This window comes from Nicotiana tabacum, chromosome 15, assembly GCF_000715075.1.
Source record: "Nicotiana tabacum cultivar K326 chromosome 15, ASM71507v2, whole genome shotgun sequence".
Taxonomy (NCBI): Eukaryota; Viridiplantae; Streptophyta; class Magnoliopsida; order Solanales; family Solanaceae; genus Nicotiana; species Nicotiana tabacum.
Genome location: NC_134094.1, coordinates 66,258,802 through 66,266,829, shown reverse-complemented (window position 1 = coordinate 66,266,829; position 8,028 = coordinate 66,258,802).

Here is an 8,028-nt window from a genome sequence, read left to right as displayed (position 1 = left end):
CAACGGTACCAAGTAAGTATCCAGACTAACCTCGGTGGAGTAGTGAAATGGAACAGTCAAGACACCCACTGGACTAAACAACCTGAACAAGTATAAATGTAGACTAACAGGGAACAATATCAATATAAAGCCAGACAATAATAATACAATGTTTGTAATAGGGACTAAAAGCAACAGTTAGCAACGAGACACAATAGGTAATAACACTGTAGAGTAAGTTGAACACAGTTCAAATCTGGTGAAACAAAGAAAACAAGTGACAACTCAATAGGAACAACTCACGTGCTAACATGATAACTCTCATACATAAGGCAAGTACACGGGAGTACATGTAAATAGTCAAAACATCAGGATTCATCTTCTTAGACCGATATGGGTGGTTAATTTAAGTGTATGCTTGTGCAAGTGTTCTACGACAATTCAAGTAAACAAGTAAGAGTAGAGACAATGAATGGCACATAAGAAACGATCACCACAAATGTATTGTGTAATAAAGACAACAATGAAATTGAAACAACGAATAATACAACAAGATTAGCAACACGGAACTAAGCAAATAGTACAACACGGAGAAAGACAATTAATAGTATACTAAGGAAACAACAATCAAAGACAAGTACAAAAGAATGGGAAATGTCAACAAGAGCCACTACCGAGGTACCGCCTCGTAGTCTCAAATCACAAAATTAATCGCAATCTTTCCTTATATCACCGCGGGAGCCTTTGCATTTGTTTTAAAAATTATTTTTTCCAATAAGGTGCGTTTTAGCCCACCTTATCGCACCGCATGACTTCTAGTAGTTTCCCTACTATCCACGCGTATCAAGCCCACCTTATCTCATCGCATTCATTTCAACACCTAGACCTTATACCACCGCATGTGTATCAATATCACAACGTATCACAAATCCCACCTCAAGTGCCCAAAATCACAATTTTCCAGAGAACCCACAACAATAACACGAGAATACGTCAAGTAAATCATCACACGAACTTCAGAACACAAAGAAATGGAAGAACGAGCTCACAACAAAAGACACAATAGAGAATAATGGTCTCAATAAGAATAGCTCAACAAGGGAGAGATAATGTGTAACAATGATTCCACAAAAGTATAATTCGATGACAAGAGAAATAACATGACACTAAAATGACCTTCTCGAGTGAAACAACCTCCGGAGGGCTCAAATCTAGCCAAAATAACTTGAAATTATAAATAAAACTCATAGGAAACAATCCCGGATAATAAAGCTTCAATCTTTAACAAAAACTAAAAAGTCAACCCCTAGGCCCGCACCTTGAAACCCAATAAAATTCATAAAACCCGAACACCCATTCCGATACGAGTCCAACCATACCAAAATTATCAAATTTCAATATCGAATCGCCCTTCAAATCCTCATTTTACATTTTGAAAGATTTCTACAAAGTTTTCCCAAATTTTCAATTTAATTCACTAATTAAATAATGAAGATAACAATGGATTCATGAAATATAATAAGATTCGAGTAAAGAACACTTACCCCCAATGAATTGCTTGAAAAACCCACAAAACATCTCCCAAAGCCGAGGTCTAAAACTCCAAAAATAAATAAATCCTCAAAAACCCTCAACAATATAGAGTCTGCCTAGGCCTGATCGCACCTGCGACATAATTAGCCGCTTCTGCGGCGTCACTTTTGCGAAAAAAGAACCGCGCCTGCGAAGCCCACTGACCAGCTGCCCTTTCGCACCTGTGGACATTCTTCCACTTCTGTGCAACCGCAAGTGCGCATGCCCAAATCGCTTCTGCGCTCCAGCTCGCCTCTGCGTCCAATATTTCGCTTCTGCGGAGCCGCAAATGCGCACCATTTTTCGCATCTGCGAAGACTGCCAAGCCCAGCCTTTCTCGCTTCTGCGACTTCATCTTCGCACCCGTGACCATTGCACCTGTGCCCAGTGGTCCGCAGGTGCGACCACACCAGAACTCAGCCCAAACCAGCCTCACCTAAAAATGCTCCAATTGATATGAAGCATGTCCGAAACTCACCCGAGCCCATCGGGACCCCGTCCGAATATACCAACAAGTCCTATAACATAACACGGACCTACTCGAGGTCTCAAATCACATCAAAGAACGTCGTAACTACAAATCAAACTTATGAATTTTCAAATCTTCCAACTTCCAAAACTCGTGACGAAACATATCAAATCAACCGGGAATGACGTCAAATTTTGCATGCAAGTCCTAAGTGACATAACGGAGCTAATCCAACTCTCAAAATCGCATTCCGAGCCCGATATCATCAAAGTCAACTCTCGATCAAACCTCTCAACCTTCCAAAACTTCAACTTTTCAATTTTTTGCCGAAATGCTTTAAATTACCCTACGGACCTCCAAATCCAAATCTGTATGCACGCCTAAGTCCAAAATCACCATACAAAGCTATTGGAATCATCACAACGTCATTTCAGAGTCGTCTGCACAAAAGTCAAAATTTCAGTCAACTCTTACCGCTTAAGCTTCTAAAATAGGAATCCTTCTTCCAAATTGATCCCGAATTATCCGAAAATCGAACTTGACCACACACGCAAGTCATAACACATAATACGAAGCTGCTCGAGACCTTAATCCGCTGAACGGGACGCAAATTCTCAAAACGACCGGCCGGGTCATTACATACACTAACGCTAGTTATATTAAAAGCACAACGCCCCTTAGCGAAATATTGTTCACCTTTTTTATCTTTTAAAATAAATTTTACATCGGACAAAATTATAATTTAATTATTCTCCTTATATTTAGGACAAAAAATTAGAATGTTCTTTATTAAATTATTTCTTGTTTAAATTAGGTATGAAGTCCTAATATTTAGGACTCCCGAAATCACCAACTAAACCATAAAATATTTCCCATGTTTTTTCCCCTCTTCACTAATAAGAGATACGGTAATCCAATAAAATACTAATAATCAATTAATGTTTATATTATCTAGAATAAATGGCTAGAAGTTAAAATTATTTTTCATTTCAAATTTGATGTTTATCAAAATATTATTTTTAGTAGTCCATAAAATATGTGTTAATTACTATGAGAAACCATATAAAATTATCCTAGGATTATGAATGAGCTAATTTGGCTTCTGAAAAGATTAATTAAAGTTATGAGGCTCACATTACGTATAAATATTTTTATTTCTCGTAATCTCTATTTGAGTTGAATAAAATGTGTCCCTAGATTTTTTATGAACGTTTTCTTTTTATACAGGGAAGAAAGAATCTAGAAAAAAGAAAAGCCTAAAATGCAGTGGGATTTGGACTTAGGCCAAAGAGGGAGATATTTGAACACAATAAGTTTAAGACTATAAAGGTACTCTGATTTGTTTGTTGGGATACTTCTTACTGATCTTAGAGTTTTAAAGTTAAATTTATTAGCTTTAAATACAATATTTTATATACATAATATAAGAAGCACGGTAGAAACAGGTGAAGCAGAGTGCTCTTCATTGACATCCCTGCTTATCACCGAGGGAACTTTGGTAATTTTATTAATTTATGTGTTTTAACTTTATTGTACATGGTGGAGTATTGTGTGTACCTTTGAACAAAAAACAGATAAGTGGGACCCTCACTAACACTTGTTTACACGGAAATTCCTTCAGGACATGCACCGGTAAAAACACATGGACCCATTTAACTTTTGCACATATAACTCTCATCATTTTGCAACCTTTTTGCAGAGTCTTATCTAACTGTAAGGTACCCTCTCCCTTTGACCATATATAATAATATTATATTTCTTAAAAATTATTTAATTTTATGTGCGTGAATTCATGTTCAAAAATTCTTATGGTGCAATAATTATTGGGTGCATATTTACGAGTGAAATTAATGGTTCAAATCTCATTCCGAACGATCTTGTTTTTGGCACGGAGTATAGATATATACGTAAAAATCACTAAAATTCTAAAAAGAATATAATTTTGAACCTATAATTTCAAAAATATAGTGGGTACATGATAGATATTAAAGTTCTCATCAAATATAAATTCTAAATCCGTATCTTCACAATAGTGCACCCACCCTATTGAAATTCTGGATCCGCTTCGGCCTTTTTGCACATTTATTTTTTCCAATGCGGGGCCACTTTTTCTTCAAAAACATGTCTCGGACTTGCACAATAAAACAATTTCAGCTGCATCTAAGATTTTCCCAAATGAAGTTAACAACAACTTAGCTCTGTTGATTAACGTTATTCAAATAGTATCAATCTAACTGAACCAATTGAATAGGGTAAATCTTTTAATCTATCTGATATTCAATTATGCAATGTATCAATACATAAGACAATATAATACAATTAGTTAATATTGCAAATTAGTCTTATATGCAATTATATATAAACAGTTAATAAACTAATTTGGCGGTAGTATCATGTAAAGATTAAGCTTCTGAGTTCTGACCATCACAATCGACCTTGAGAGGGTTAAACAACAATCTTGTACTGTAACTTGGCACAATAGGGTAAATTGTTCAAACGTTTATCTCTACGACATTGCAGACCAACAATATACAATATTTTAGGTTAGTTATTTCTTGAGTTGCAAGTGATATGTCTATTTGCATTACTACTGCTTGTAAATGATTTTCTTATCCTAAAATAAAAAATTAGAAATGGTGCAAATTTTTGTTGATATTCCATCAAAAAATATATCTTATACTCGCTTATTATTTACAACTGTCTTTAATATCATATTCGAAATTCAAATATAATAACTTTATCAAAAAATTTAGCTAAAATTATTGAATTGTCAATTGGTATATAGTGTTCAATATAGAGAAAGTAGACAACATAAAGAATATTTCAAATAGTAAATATTCATTAGCTAATATAGGTAAAGCATACCTAAACAGTTAAATATTTTGCAGAATTTCCCTTGATACTTCATAATATTGATTAAAAATAAGAAAAATATATGCAACATACTCTATCAAAATACAAATTAATTCATTATAATATTAGAATATTCTTCTTTTATTTTGCAACATTGGGCTCGTGCGCAGTATGGGCTTTACCTCGCTAGTGTTTATAGATGTGTTGTGCACTACATTATATAAATAGGAAGCTACAAGGCATTTACGAGTTTTTTTACCCTTCTTTCAAATCCAAATCGTGCTATAGGGATGAGTCATAAGAGTTTGAGTCAGGACTTATCGTTGCTAATGATACAGAGATTCTTGCAATTAGAAATATTACAGCTAGCCAAGGGGCTAATACAACAGCAGGTAAGGGCACTAGCAGAGAGAGAGTTCTTGACGACGTGGCATAGTTTGAGGCCCTATCAGATCGTGCTTACCAGATGTGAAAATTTCCTTCTTAAGACCTTAAGATGGGAATATCTAACACACCTTGCGAATAGCAAGCCATGGGAGTATCAGAAGGTAAGAGTATAAATTTCAACAGGTAAAAGAAGTAAGGTGAAGAAGGGTATGAGGTACCCAGTTAGTGAAGATTATCAGTATTTACAATTCAGGCAGAGAAATATAAGCTTTATGAGTTACTTTCAATAGTAACAGAGGTATGTACAATCAGCCACACCCATCTCGGTTATATCCTATGGGAGCTGACAGATATAGTTTTAGAGAAGGATGGGATATCAAGATATAGTTGGGGTTAGAGTAACCTAAAACGGTGGATGGATTGATAGCATTAGCTGATAATTTCGAAGGATATTGCAAACATGATAATAGTTCTCCTTGTGAGACACCCAGGTGGTGCACTCTAGAATAGTACAATCAAATATGAATACTAGAATGTTCAGAAAATTTTGAAGATATGCACTGGAATCTTTAAAGAATAAATATTTACTACCGTCCCTAGAAAAGAAAAGAGAGAATGCTAGGCAACCCAAAGATCCAGTGAGATGGAGCAAGGGGAGCTAAAAGCGAAAGAATATTTTGATAATGTTTTCAGAATAAGGTAATACGCAGAAACATTAGCAGGAGAATAAGAAAAGAGTAAATGAAGCATTATGAGTAAGATGTGATAAATGGATGATAACGGTAAGTCAAAGTATGACAGAGTCTATAGTCAAGTGAAGGAAAAGACAAGGGAAGACATTCATTGAGACAATAAAAGAGTATAAGCCATAAAATCATATCTTCATTTCGAGAAATGAGTTAGGGACTCTAATATGACTACTAGAAGGCTAAGTAAGATCCTCCAGAGTAATAGAAATCAGTATAGGCTAGTAAACAAGATAAATCGAACATGAATTATGGACCGTTGAATTTGATAATAGTCAATATTGTGAGAATTTTAGAGACCTACTTTCGCAAATAATATAATTTACAACATAAGAATAAACTTTAAAGGTCATTCAGGAAGATGCTTCCCTTTAGCAAGTGCTATGAGCAAAGTTAAGCTTAAGGGTCTAAGTGTGCCACTTACACTAGGTATCACCCTCATGCGTAAGAAGTTCTCTTATCCCTTGTACAGAAGGGTCACTGCAAGGTGAGTAAGGATCATTGAAATTGTGAAAAGACGCCAAAGATGAAGAGATAAAACATCTGTAGGTAAAACTTCTGAGCATTAAATGTTAGTACTCCCCTAAATGGGGGAGGATGGTGTGATATGGTATTAAGTCGGAGTTAAGTAGTTCAGGTAAATATAGAATTGTATATGAAGAATGCAATAAAAAGGGAGAAATGAATTAGATTGAATTTTGTTCAGATCCTATAGATTTGTTACGACTCCAGAACGTTATGCAAGCATGACACTGAGAAGTGGCAGTAAGGGTTCAAAGCAAGGATGTTAATCGATAAATAAGTGTGGATGCACACTTGATACATAAGAAAAAATGCAAGAGGTAAGTTAAGACAAAACACATAGCACAAGAGAGGTTACGTAGAATATAGAAATAAGAATGGATCGACGAGCAGTTAATAGTTGATTAAAGAAGAGCCCAGTTATGGCTAGAAAAGAGGTCATAAATAATTCAACAGATCATGCAAGAAAATATGGTGAACCCCAATATAGGTAATTCAGTCTCGCAGATACGAGATCGTAATCCTTGAGAAATATTCATATAGGAGTTGGGTAGTTAAAGATACCGTATAAGTGTTGCGGAAATAAAAAAGAGTGCCACTTGGGAGACAATAAAAAATTGAGTTAAAAAGTAACCCTACGAGCATAAGGGTGTGGTGATATGTGACTAACGATATTTATTGGCGGGTAAGAACATCAAAAATTTCATTGGGTATATGATGTAATAAGCTCGCAGCTTTACAAGAGTCAGAATGTCTCCCCTAAGTACTACAATTGAAGACTAGATAAGGAAAGAGGGAAGAAGGCTTTGACCTATGCATATAAACCTGAATTCGATATTATAGAAGAAATGATCTTGTAACAATAGTTTCATAATAACATTGTATGCACTCTACAAGGAAGTGACACCCATCGTGACTAATGAACGAGAGGTAAAATCAAAAGCAATATTCAAGATCATATGAGTTACATGAAATTCCAATATGCGTGGGCACTATATAAGCTAAGTATTCATGCAACAAGTGGAAGAACGACCAAAAAAAGTAATTGCTTACGTTTAAAGATAGTTGAGAAGGCACAAAAGGAAATAATCGATCTATGACCCAAAGTTAGTTATGTTATGTACGCACTTATGATTTCGGAGTATTATCCATGAAGCATATATGTTGACATTCTTAAAGCTATAGGAGACGTCCGTATATCGTTAAAAGAAAGAATTGAGTCCACGTCAGAGACAAAGGCTTGAATTTTTAGAAGACTATAACATGGATGTTCCATAGCGTCTACGAAAGTTAATGTAATAACTAATACCCTAAGCCGCAGATTGGAAGAAAACTTAAGACTACTTAAAGGCTAAGAGAGAAGAGGAAGCTCAAGAGTTACATCAGCTAAGTAAATCAGGAGTTTGATTATTATGAGTAAGATGTGATAAATGGGTGATAACGATAAATCAAAATATGACAGGATGACAGAGTCTATAGTCAAAGGAAGAAAAAGACAAA